Source organism: Pinus tabuliformis, chromosome 4_1, assembly GCF_031772625.1.
Source record: "Pinus tabuliformis cultivar Carrire ecotype Pingquan chromosome 4_1, CPIR1, whole genome shotgun sequence".
Lineage (NCBI taxonomy): Eukaryota > Viridiplantae > Streptophyta > Pinopsida > Pinales > Pinaceae > Pinus > Pinus tabuliformis.
In genome coordinates, this window is record NC_142303.1 from 591,662,189 (window position 1) to 591,672,350 (window position 10,162).

At 41.0% G+C, this 10,162-nt stretch overlaps 1 pseudogene across 1 annotated transcript; it reads left to right on the forward strand.

Moving 5' to 3' along the window:
- The first annotated feature begins 224 nt into the window (after window positions 1-224).
- LOC149177354 (putative WRKY transcription factor 34) lies at window positions 225-1,250 on the forward strand (annotated as a pseudogene). Its single transcript, XR_016258764.1, has 2 exons — window positions 225-862; window positions 968-1,250. The product of XR_016258764.1 is annotated as a putative WRKY transcription factor 34 (transcript).
- The last annotated feature ends 8,912 nt before the right edge of the window (window positions 1,251-10,162 follow it).

Sequence of the window (10,162 nt, forward strand, 5' to 3'; positions counted from 1 at the left end):
AAACAATTTCAATTTATAGGGGATTGTTTCAGCTGCACACACTAATAGACTTATATGGGGCTACAATGAGCATGTTGATCTTGAGCTTACTGGAATCCTCTCTCTAGTTTTATAATTGATTGATTTTTCCATTTTAGCTCTCTCTAGATTTTATTTCAAGTTAGTAACATTGGAAGTTGGAAAATTAACAGTTTTATGGGTCTTATCTTGAAGTCAACTTTTGTTTACAACCACCACCAGTCTCTAAAGGGGTCCAGGATGATGCTCAGATGTGGACTTCCCCAATCTTTAGCAAGACAAAAGAGCCTGTGGTAGATTCTTCATCTGAACCACTAGCTTCGGGCTGTTCCTTCACAGGCAGCTTCTTTTGAGGAGCAGCAACAAAGGCAGCTTTCAAGTTTAACCAAACTGCAATAGTTCCTCCTACTGGAATTGAGAGGCCTTCTGACGATGGGCGCAAATATGGGCAAAAGCATGTTAAAGGTAGTGAATACAAGGCTGTTCATAACCATAATAAAGAGGGACAAAGTACCGAAGGCCGTGGTTCTCTTGTCAAAGTTGAAAGTGGGTTCTCTTGGGAAAACACTAAATTAGGGCTAATGAAAGTTAATGATGCTTCAAGTTATTCTCAACAAGGAAAGAGTGCAGGTCTTGAAAGGTCCTTATCAGCTTTTGTTGTTACTGATCTCTCAGATCCATTGTCTACTCCACCGCGAAGGCAAAATTCTAATCACCTGGAGTCACTAGGTACACCGGAGCAATCATCAATTTCTGCAAGTGAAGACGATGATGGAAGGACACAGGTGGACAAGTTCTCTGGTGATGAAGATCTTGATGAAGAAGAATCTGATTCAAACCACAGGTTACTTCTATTAGAATTCATATTTATTTGTTATTTGATCATTTTTGCAGATGTAACTAATTACTTGCTCTAATATGTGTCAAATGCTTCTCTGAAAATTGACAGGAAGAAAGAAACCAATACGATGGACATCATAGGGGTAACTAGAACTATTCGGGAGCCTTCTTGTTGTACAAGCAACCAGTGATATCGATATCCTTGATGATGGGTATCGCTGGCGCAAGTATATGGACAGAAAGTAGTAAAAGACAATCCCAACCCAAGGTATCCTAAATTATTCTTTTCTTCATACTGTGTTTTCTTTGTACTTGATGGTCAACGTCTGTAATTTCCTTGAAATTTTAAATTGTCATGTGTATTTAAAAGTATTTAATAACAGTCAGATGAATTCTGGTAAAGTTTATGCATTTTGTTTTTTCTAGTACATGTCCTGTAAGTTTATGCTGCCATTTATGTTGCAATGCTTGGAACATGGAGTTTGTAGATTGTTAACACATCATAACAGTAGAAAGTAAGTCAAATTAAGTCCTGTCAAAGTGGATATGTCTGATACAGAACTGTCTGACGTGATAATGCTAGCATAATTTCAGCAGAATACTTGGAAAAGATGATAAGGACAGAGACAGAAAACTGCAAAGTATAAGCTTAATGCAAGTCAAGCTTTAGAAAGTAAAAAAGATGCTATGTTCCTGTGTAGCATATATACTAGATAGGAGAGTTGGAAGATATTTGTGGTTGAAAGTTTGCAAAATCATGGGGGTGATACATCTACACCCACTCCAAATCTTCTGAGAGAATCTGCACTTTCCTCTCTGAGAAATCACAGACCTGATTTACCCATCATGTGTTTCCTTGTTAGGAGTCTCCTCTTTTACCTGGAGCACTGAGTCCACTAATATTTCACGATAGATTTTTCATTTTAGGACATATCATAGATACTAGATAGGAGAGTTGGAAGATATTTGTGGTTGAAAGTTTGCAAAATCATGGGGGTGATACATCTACACCCCATCCAAATCTTCTGAGAGAATCTGCAATTTGCTTCTTGGAGAAATTACAGACCTGGTTTACCCATCATGTGTTTCCTTGTTAGGAGTCCCTCCTCTTTTACCTGGAGCATTGAGTCCGCTAATATTTCAGGATAGGTTTTTCATTTTAGGTTATTATGACTGTTTTGGAGAGATAAAGTTTAAACCTCTCAAAGAATCTGAGTTTTACTTGAATCAACAAGTAACTAACCCTCTTCTATTATGACTGTTTTGGAGATATAAAGTTTAAACCTCTCAAAGAATCTGAGTTTTACTTGAATCAACAAGTAACTAACCCTCTTCTATTATTACTGTTTTGGAGAGATAAAGTTAAACCTCTCAAAGAATCTGAGTTTTACTTGAATCAACAAGAAACTAACCCTCTTCTCGTAGTTTTTCCTTAGATGTTTTCCGTTCATTCTTATATTTATTTGGATTGTGTTTTGGAACTTCAAAGGATTTGCCTTGATGCCCAATGCTTTGACTCTGAGAGGTTTTTAACTTGATTTTAGATGAGGCCTTGCTTGATTTTTGTTTTGGTACTTTAAAGGATTTTCTTTGATGCCCATTACTTTGACTCTGAGAGGTTTTAAACTTGATTTTAAATGAAGCCTTGTTTCCATTTTATATTTTGTGTTGCAGAACATTAAGCCTATCTTTAGATAGAGTTTCTAGGAAGTTATGATCATACAATAATGCTAAAAATTCCATGTTTACATCCTCCATTTTCTCATAAAGGATTATGATTCTGTCTCCTCGTCAATCTCCTGCTGCCGTGTCTCCATTACATCTCAATTCCCCTGGTACCTGAATTACAAGTTTAACTTGATTTTAAGCTATGAAACCGGATTCATCCTATAGGCCCCACGAATCCCGAATCCATCGTGTCCGACGTGATTCTCTCCAGATTCGTGTCCAAAACCCATGACATGTCATGTCCTTTTTTGACACGTCGAATTTGACTGCGTGTCACGATTTTCTCAGCGTGTCACGATTTTGGGAATTGTGTCCTATTTTCCAGGACTCGCTAAGCTAAAAAGTGACCTGCGCGGGTATGAAAAGGTCGCATTTGGTCATTACAGCCACGCATATTTTCATTTGGAAAGCGTTTTGGCAGCTTCATGATCAAGTCTAGGCCCTAGTATTGATATGCTATTCATGGTAATGTTAAATTCTTAAAGTAAAAGTGACATTCTCCTTTTTTACTTAAATTTTTAACATTACCATGAAATGACTCAGGATGTTTGAGAGTGGTTTTGGCCTCATTGGATTTCATATGTAGAAAGTAGAATTTTAGATTTCATTCAAAATCCAGCAGACTTATCAGTTTTTCAGGATTTTAGGATTGGGGGATTGCAATGTTTCCATTGAAATTTGTCATGTATTAGGGTATGGAACTCGTATTTAATCAAGAGCACCAAACAAGGAGCTTCTAAAAATGTCACTCCCGCTCCCATTTTCACTCTCGCTCCCCGCTTTCGCTCCCGCTCCCAAGTAACACTGTTCTTGATGATATGGGTCTGGACACCAGTGTTGAGTTGGCATTGGCCAACATGGATCTCAATTATCCAACGCTAGAGCCTATTAGATTTTATGACTTAGAGGGGTCATCCTCCACACCAGCAGATGCAGAGGCGACTATGGATACAGGGGAGGAGGAGGATGCAGAGGAGAGCAGTGGGGACCATGATGATGAGGACATTGATGCTGATTCTGATGCTGATTGATGCCTTGAGGCTTGTATACCTGTAGTTGTTTTATATTTTCTATTTCTATTTGCCATTGGCATTGCACTAGCACTACCTATGTAACACATTTTGATTTGATGACTTAATGAGAAAACTACAGTTGTCAGTGTGTTTATCTTACTATCTTGTAGTTGTAAGTTGTCTTTCAGTTATGAATTATGAATCATGATTTATGTGACTAGTGGGTACCACTGACATGTATTTGAATTTTGTATGTACTATGCATGCTAATAGTTATAGATGAAGATCTATGTTTGAAATCAATAAATATGTATCATTAATTAAAATTTGTGTAAGAAATATCTAATTTTTAATATATATATATATATATATATATATTTTAATAAAATAATATATAACGAATCCTACGTGTCCTGTTCCGGGGGGTCAACGTGTCCGAATCCCGAATCCCCATGTCAGGTGACTTAGATTTTAAGTGAGGCCTTGTTTCCATTTTGTATTTTGTGTTGCAGAACATTAAGCCAATCTTTAGATAGAGTTTCTAGGAAGTTATGATCATACAATAATGCTAAAAATTCCATGTTTACATCCTCCATTTTCTCATAAAGGATTCTGATTCTGTCTCCTCATCAATGCCCTACTGCCGTTTCTCCATTACATCTCAATTCTCCTGGTACCTGAATTACAAGTTTGACCTCTCTCGATCTCACTATCCATTACATCTCAATTCTCCTGGTACCTGAATTACAAGTTTGACCTCCCTCGATCTCACTATCACTGATGGTTGAGGGCAAGAGTCTCGTGTTAGCCTGCTTGGTTCAGAAGTTTGGGAAGGGGAATTGTGATTTCTTTATTATAGCTTTGTTGGAGATTTACTTGAACATCTCCATTTGTCCAAGTCTCACTGGGAAGGGGAATTGTGATTTCTTTATTACACCTTTTTTGGAGATTTACCTGAACATCTCCATTTGTCCAATGCTCTTTGCTTAACTCTCTGTTCTCATTCATGTTGTTTAATATTTTTTTTGTTAGGGTTTGGTTTGAGAAGGGTAATTGTGATTTTGAGATTCCTTGTCCTAGCTTTTTTGGTGATTTACTTGATAAACTCTATTTTTTGGAGTCTCAGGACTCACTTTCTTCAGCTCTTTGTTTCTGATTCATGTTGTTTAATGCTTTTTGTTTGTTTGTTAAGGTTTGTCTCTTGATCTTCCTATTTCTTTCTGATTTGTTTTGATATGTTGGATTTAGATTTAACCTCTTTGAAACCATCTCGATCAGTTTCTGGTTTATTGAGCAGTCCCACACCAGGTGCCTATGGTTATGGCAAGTTTTGCCTCCAAAGGGTATCTGCTTGTCTATATTTTGTACCCATTCTCTGTAATGTGAACTAATAATGTTTGTCTTAATATGGTATAGATAAAATAAATAAAGTGCTAGCCTTCTTTGGGTTGCTTGGTGTACAAATGCACCTTGCTGGCATATATAGTTCTTGCTCATATTTGCTTCCTTGTTTCCATTTTTTTCAAGTTCTCTGTTTATACTCCATATTTGCGCTATTTAAATTTTAAACTACTTGTTCTCCATTCATGGGTTTCACTTAGGAATTGCCCATTAGCAGCCATAATCTATGTGGGTTGTGGCAGCAGATGGAAATAAACCTTTGCACATTTGTTGCATCTTTGAACAAATGTGCATGTTTGAACATGAGGCTTTCTAGGCCACCTCTTCAAAGTCTTGAATTTTCAAATCTCCCTTTCTTACTTTTCCTTTATGAAGAACTCTACTGACTAATGTCTTTCATTGAGACCTTTTGTTTTTACATATTAGAAAAATAAACAATATTACTAAGTAAACTGAGCTTGAGCTGTCAGGATAAACCAATTCATGTGTTGATTTTTTTGATGATTTGCTGATTTTTCTTTCTCAAGCTTCACAGAAAAGCATATTTTTGATAAGCTTTTCTATGATATCAGTGAATCTAGATAGTTCTTATGATATATTTATAGCTGTACAACCTGGCATGAGGGGAGTGTAATGTATACTTGAAGTGAAGGATAGGGTTTGGGTGTACCTTGCCACTGCCTTCATTGTCACAAGTTGCCTGCCTTTATATGTTACTTAAAAATGAGTAGCATTACATGGCAGCAATGGGATCCTCTTCCCAGACTTTCTTATATGGTGCAAATGTCCTCGCATGATGGGTCTCATAACAACAGTGAAGGAAACATAAGATCTTTGCTTATTAAGAGCTTAGTAGTTTTTCTTTCCTGCAAATAGAACTTCTCCTCTAAGTAGAACCTTTTTTCCAAATTCTCTTATTGCATGTAAAGTGAGTTATATTGATTTTGGGATAATCATAACCCTTAGGGAGGCAGGTAACTTCAGTGTTGCAGGATTTCATTGGAATTTGAGCAGATATAGAGGTAGTTTTGACTTTGTCAGCTTCTTTCTCTTTTTCTTTTCCATTGATATATAATTGTAAACAAATTTTATCTCTGGTTTAGGAATTCCACTAGTACTGCTCAAAGCCGTCCACAATTTCTTTGGATTCACAAAGAAACTCCTAGCCATTAGCAGAGCAGGAACAATTTCTCAGTGGAGTGCACACATCTGTACACCCTATTAGAGGTGGAGATCAGTGACCATATCCACTTTTTTCCTCTACTTTCTTTAATTCTATGAGTGTTTCAAACATCCACCAAGGTAGAGAGATCACCATCAGTTTGGGGATACAAAGAACCCTCATAGGGAGGAGGTGAGGGGACCATCAACCTCGAGCCAACTCTGAGGTGATATTATTAAGAAAAGCTTTCTTTTGGGTATTGGAGTTATTTCTATCATTGCTTGTCTTTTATATTTCTATTTCTTTTGCTGCATTTCTTCATTGCAGATCTATAAGTAGTACAGGAAGGTATGTGTTGTGAGTTGGTTTGGAGAGAAATTTTGAAGCGAAGATTAACACCATAGGAGCATGGGAGACCAGAGACGACAGCTGAATTAACGTTGGGGAATGGGGAATAGACACTCTTCAGGCAACTGCAAACTGCCCTCCTCCCAGGGGTGGTGGAGGCCAGACCTGCTAACTTCTTCACTTCTCTGCAGCAACTAGGGGTTGGTTTCCCCTTCACGTCAAATATCCAACACACTGAGTCAGATCTGAGGTCAAATATCCAACTGTTGATGTTTCTAAGTTTACTTAGTTAGAAACCCTCCATGCACTTTATCTGATTCATTCCTACCTACTTGTTATTTTCCTAAACAAGTTATTTACAATGTAAATACTGAAAATAAACACTAGTGCATGCTCAATATATTACAAATCAACAACTAAAAGAAACGGAAACAAACACACCATATGACAACATTATTTTTGGACTAATGTCCTCGGAAAAACCCAATGTGGGAAAATCGGTGCAGCTATCTGAGGGTTTTTTTATTAAGCAATATTAGAGTACAATCTAGGTGTCGAAACTGGCCTACCCAACAGAGAATTTCCTTGGCAGTAATACCTCTCAGTTTCTGACAAATCTACTGGTTGAAACACCGGATAATCCTTCCGGCAGCTACTTAGCACCAATCTGCCCCAGAAACCCCAGCGTTTGCCCAATCTGGACTGCGTCAGCCTCTCCTAGCCCAGTGCTGGCCCTGCGTCAGTGCCAGGAGGCCCTGCGTCAGCTCTCTGACTCTCTGCGTCAGCTACGTTGGCCTCTCTGGTGCTCTGCGCAACACTTAGCTGCCTTTGCGTGGCCCTGCGTGAGCACTGGTTGCTCTTGCGTCACTTTCTCTTGGCTGCTCTGCTGCTCTCCCGACACTATCTCTGCCTCTCTGTCTCTCTGTGCTCAATGCCTCTCAGCTGCTCTTCGATCATTGATTCCATCTCTCTTAGCAAACCCCGCTCTAGAGAATAGAATGACTGATCATCTGGTGTACCCTCCAAGTGATCCTCAAGCCTCGTCTTATACTTTTCCCGTTGACATTTCAACGGCCGAGATTAAGTCCCTAATCAACGACTAAGATTAGATCTGGCTTGATCCATGTCTTTTGGACCACTCTAACACAAATTCATATTAATACACATTAATATTTTATTTTCCCTAAGTTTAGGCTTAGGGACTCCATTAAAAATATTAATTATTTTAATATCTCCTAATCTATTTAGAATCTGCCCAAACCCTTTTTGGGTATTGGAGATCTCATGTGCCCCAACCTCTCCACCAAATTTCGTGGCTAGAGCACATTCGATGCTACCCCAAATCAACACTCCCTCTTAGCGAGGACTGTGCTCTAGCAATACTCCTCACTGAGAATTACTATGATCATCCGACATTGGTACCTGTGCTGATGCTAGGCCTTCCTGCCCAACATCCTCTGCATTGCTGCATCTTGTACTGCTGCCCATGGTTCTGCCACTGCCACTGCTGCATCTGTACGACAACTCCCTCTGCATCCGTGCTGTTGCTGGTCCTTTCTCCCAGCACTGCATCCGCACTGCACCTCCTCTCATCATGTTGCATCGTGCTGCCTACTGCTGCACTACAACTCAGTTACTATGAAGTAAGTAACTGATCTCCCAATCTAGCTTCCCTGTTGGGCTAGAGACACCCATTGATGCTGAAGCTCCCTCTGCCATTGACAAGTGCTCCCACTCTGACCTCTGCGCTACTGCAACAACTCCTGCATCTCGCACCGTTGCACACCTCTCTATGCCATCCTAAACTGGTGCAACACTCCTGTGCCTCTCGCACTGCTGCAGCCTGCTAGCCACGCACTATCTCGGGACTCTTGCACTGTCACTCTCTCTGCCGCTCCATCCGCATTCGTCTCCACCCGACTTAGCCAGTGCTGCTACACTTCTTCGGGGCTCCCGTAGCAAGGTTTAATCCAAGAGGCTGGGTACCTTGGGGATCCTACCCCTCATCGCCTATAGTCCGCCTGACTATAGCTCGATGTCTCCCCACTTCTTCTCAAGTGGCGCGTGTGCACTCATGGCACAGTCATCGTCTGTCAAAAATTTCTTCTCTGCCCATGCTGGTGTTGCCTTAGTCTGGGAAGACTCTCCCTTACTCTTCTTCCTTGGACACTGGGTTGCATAATGACCCAACTCCCCACAGTGGAAGCACTTGATCTTGGAGAGATCTTTCTTCTTCCACTTCTCCTGCTTTCCCTCAGATGCTAGGGCCACATCTTCCTCCTCCTGCTTGACTTTGATCCCCTCGCTACCGCTACCCGTCTTCGATTGCCGTCTGATCTCTTCCTGGCGAAGAGTTGCCCACATCTCGTCCCAAGGTGGGAGAGTCCCTCTGCCTAGTATAGTCTAGACAAACACCTCCCGGTCTTTTGAGACAACGTTCAGGGCTATCCTCACCATCAGCTCCTGATCCGGTGTTGTCTCTATAGCAGTCAGCTGATTTCGGATCTCATTCAGTCATCCGAGGAAGGTGTCAATCGGTTCTCCCTTCTTCATCTGATATGACCTCAATTGATTCTCAAGTAGCATTCTTCTCTACACAGAAGTATGCTAGTACAACTTCTTGAGAGCCTCCCACATCTCAAATGCCGTTTCCTTCTCGGCTATGTGTGGTACTACATGATCCTTGACCTCGTCAAGGATCATGCTCTTGGCCCTTGCCATTGTCTCCTCGTACTTGTCATTATCATTGGGGTCGACTGGGATAGCTATTACCTTCAAGGCGAAGTTCTTGACACGATTCCTGTCAAGTACGGATAAGATTCTGGCCTTACAGACTGCGAAGTTCGATGCTCCGTCTAGTATATCCTGGTCTCTTACTCTTACTCCGTGTAGTGCCATGATGCTCCTCTGCTTCCCTCCTGGAAGTTCTCTGTTTGACTCCTCAGAGTCTCTACTTCCTGTTTGGAAGTTCTCTACTGGACTCCCTCTAAGTCCTAATTTTCCTCTTGAAAATCCTTCTTCCACTATCGAGATGCCCCCTACTTTGATCGTCTTGTGCAACCGCACCACTGATCCAGGTTCCTCGGCTAGAAACCCTCAGTAGCAACTCCTTTGGCCTTGCTCTGTCAGGTACTGTTCTGACTACAGTACCTCACCAGCTTCACTCTGCAATATTCTCGTAGCCTTCTAAACCCCAACAACCTGAAGGTGAGTGCTCTTCGGCTCTGCGCAATCCCAGCACCAGCAACCCGACCTCCTTAGCCAACCGTGTCAGCCCTCCCAGCTACTGCGTGGCTCTGCGTGAGGCTTCTCTTGCCTTCCTTAGCCTCTGCGCTGCCTCTTCCTGGCTCACCCTTGATGACGCAGGCACTGTGTCACCTTTCCTTGTTGCTGCTCTGCTAGAAACAACTTCTGTCACCTCGGGACAGCTGTTTTCTGCTGTTATTGTTCCACTCGGCTGATGTCCTTTAGTCCTGCTGTGATCTGCAACCTCGCTCTGATACCATGTTGATGTTTCTAAGTTTACTTAGTTAGAAACCCTCCATGCACTTTATCTGATTTATTCCTACCTACTTGTTATTTTCCTTAACAAGTTATTTACAATGTAAACACTGAAAATAAACACTAGTGCATGCTCAACATGTTACAGATC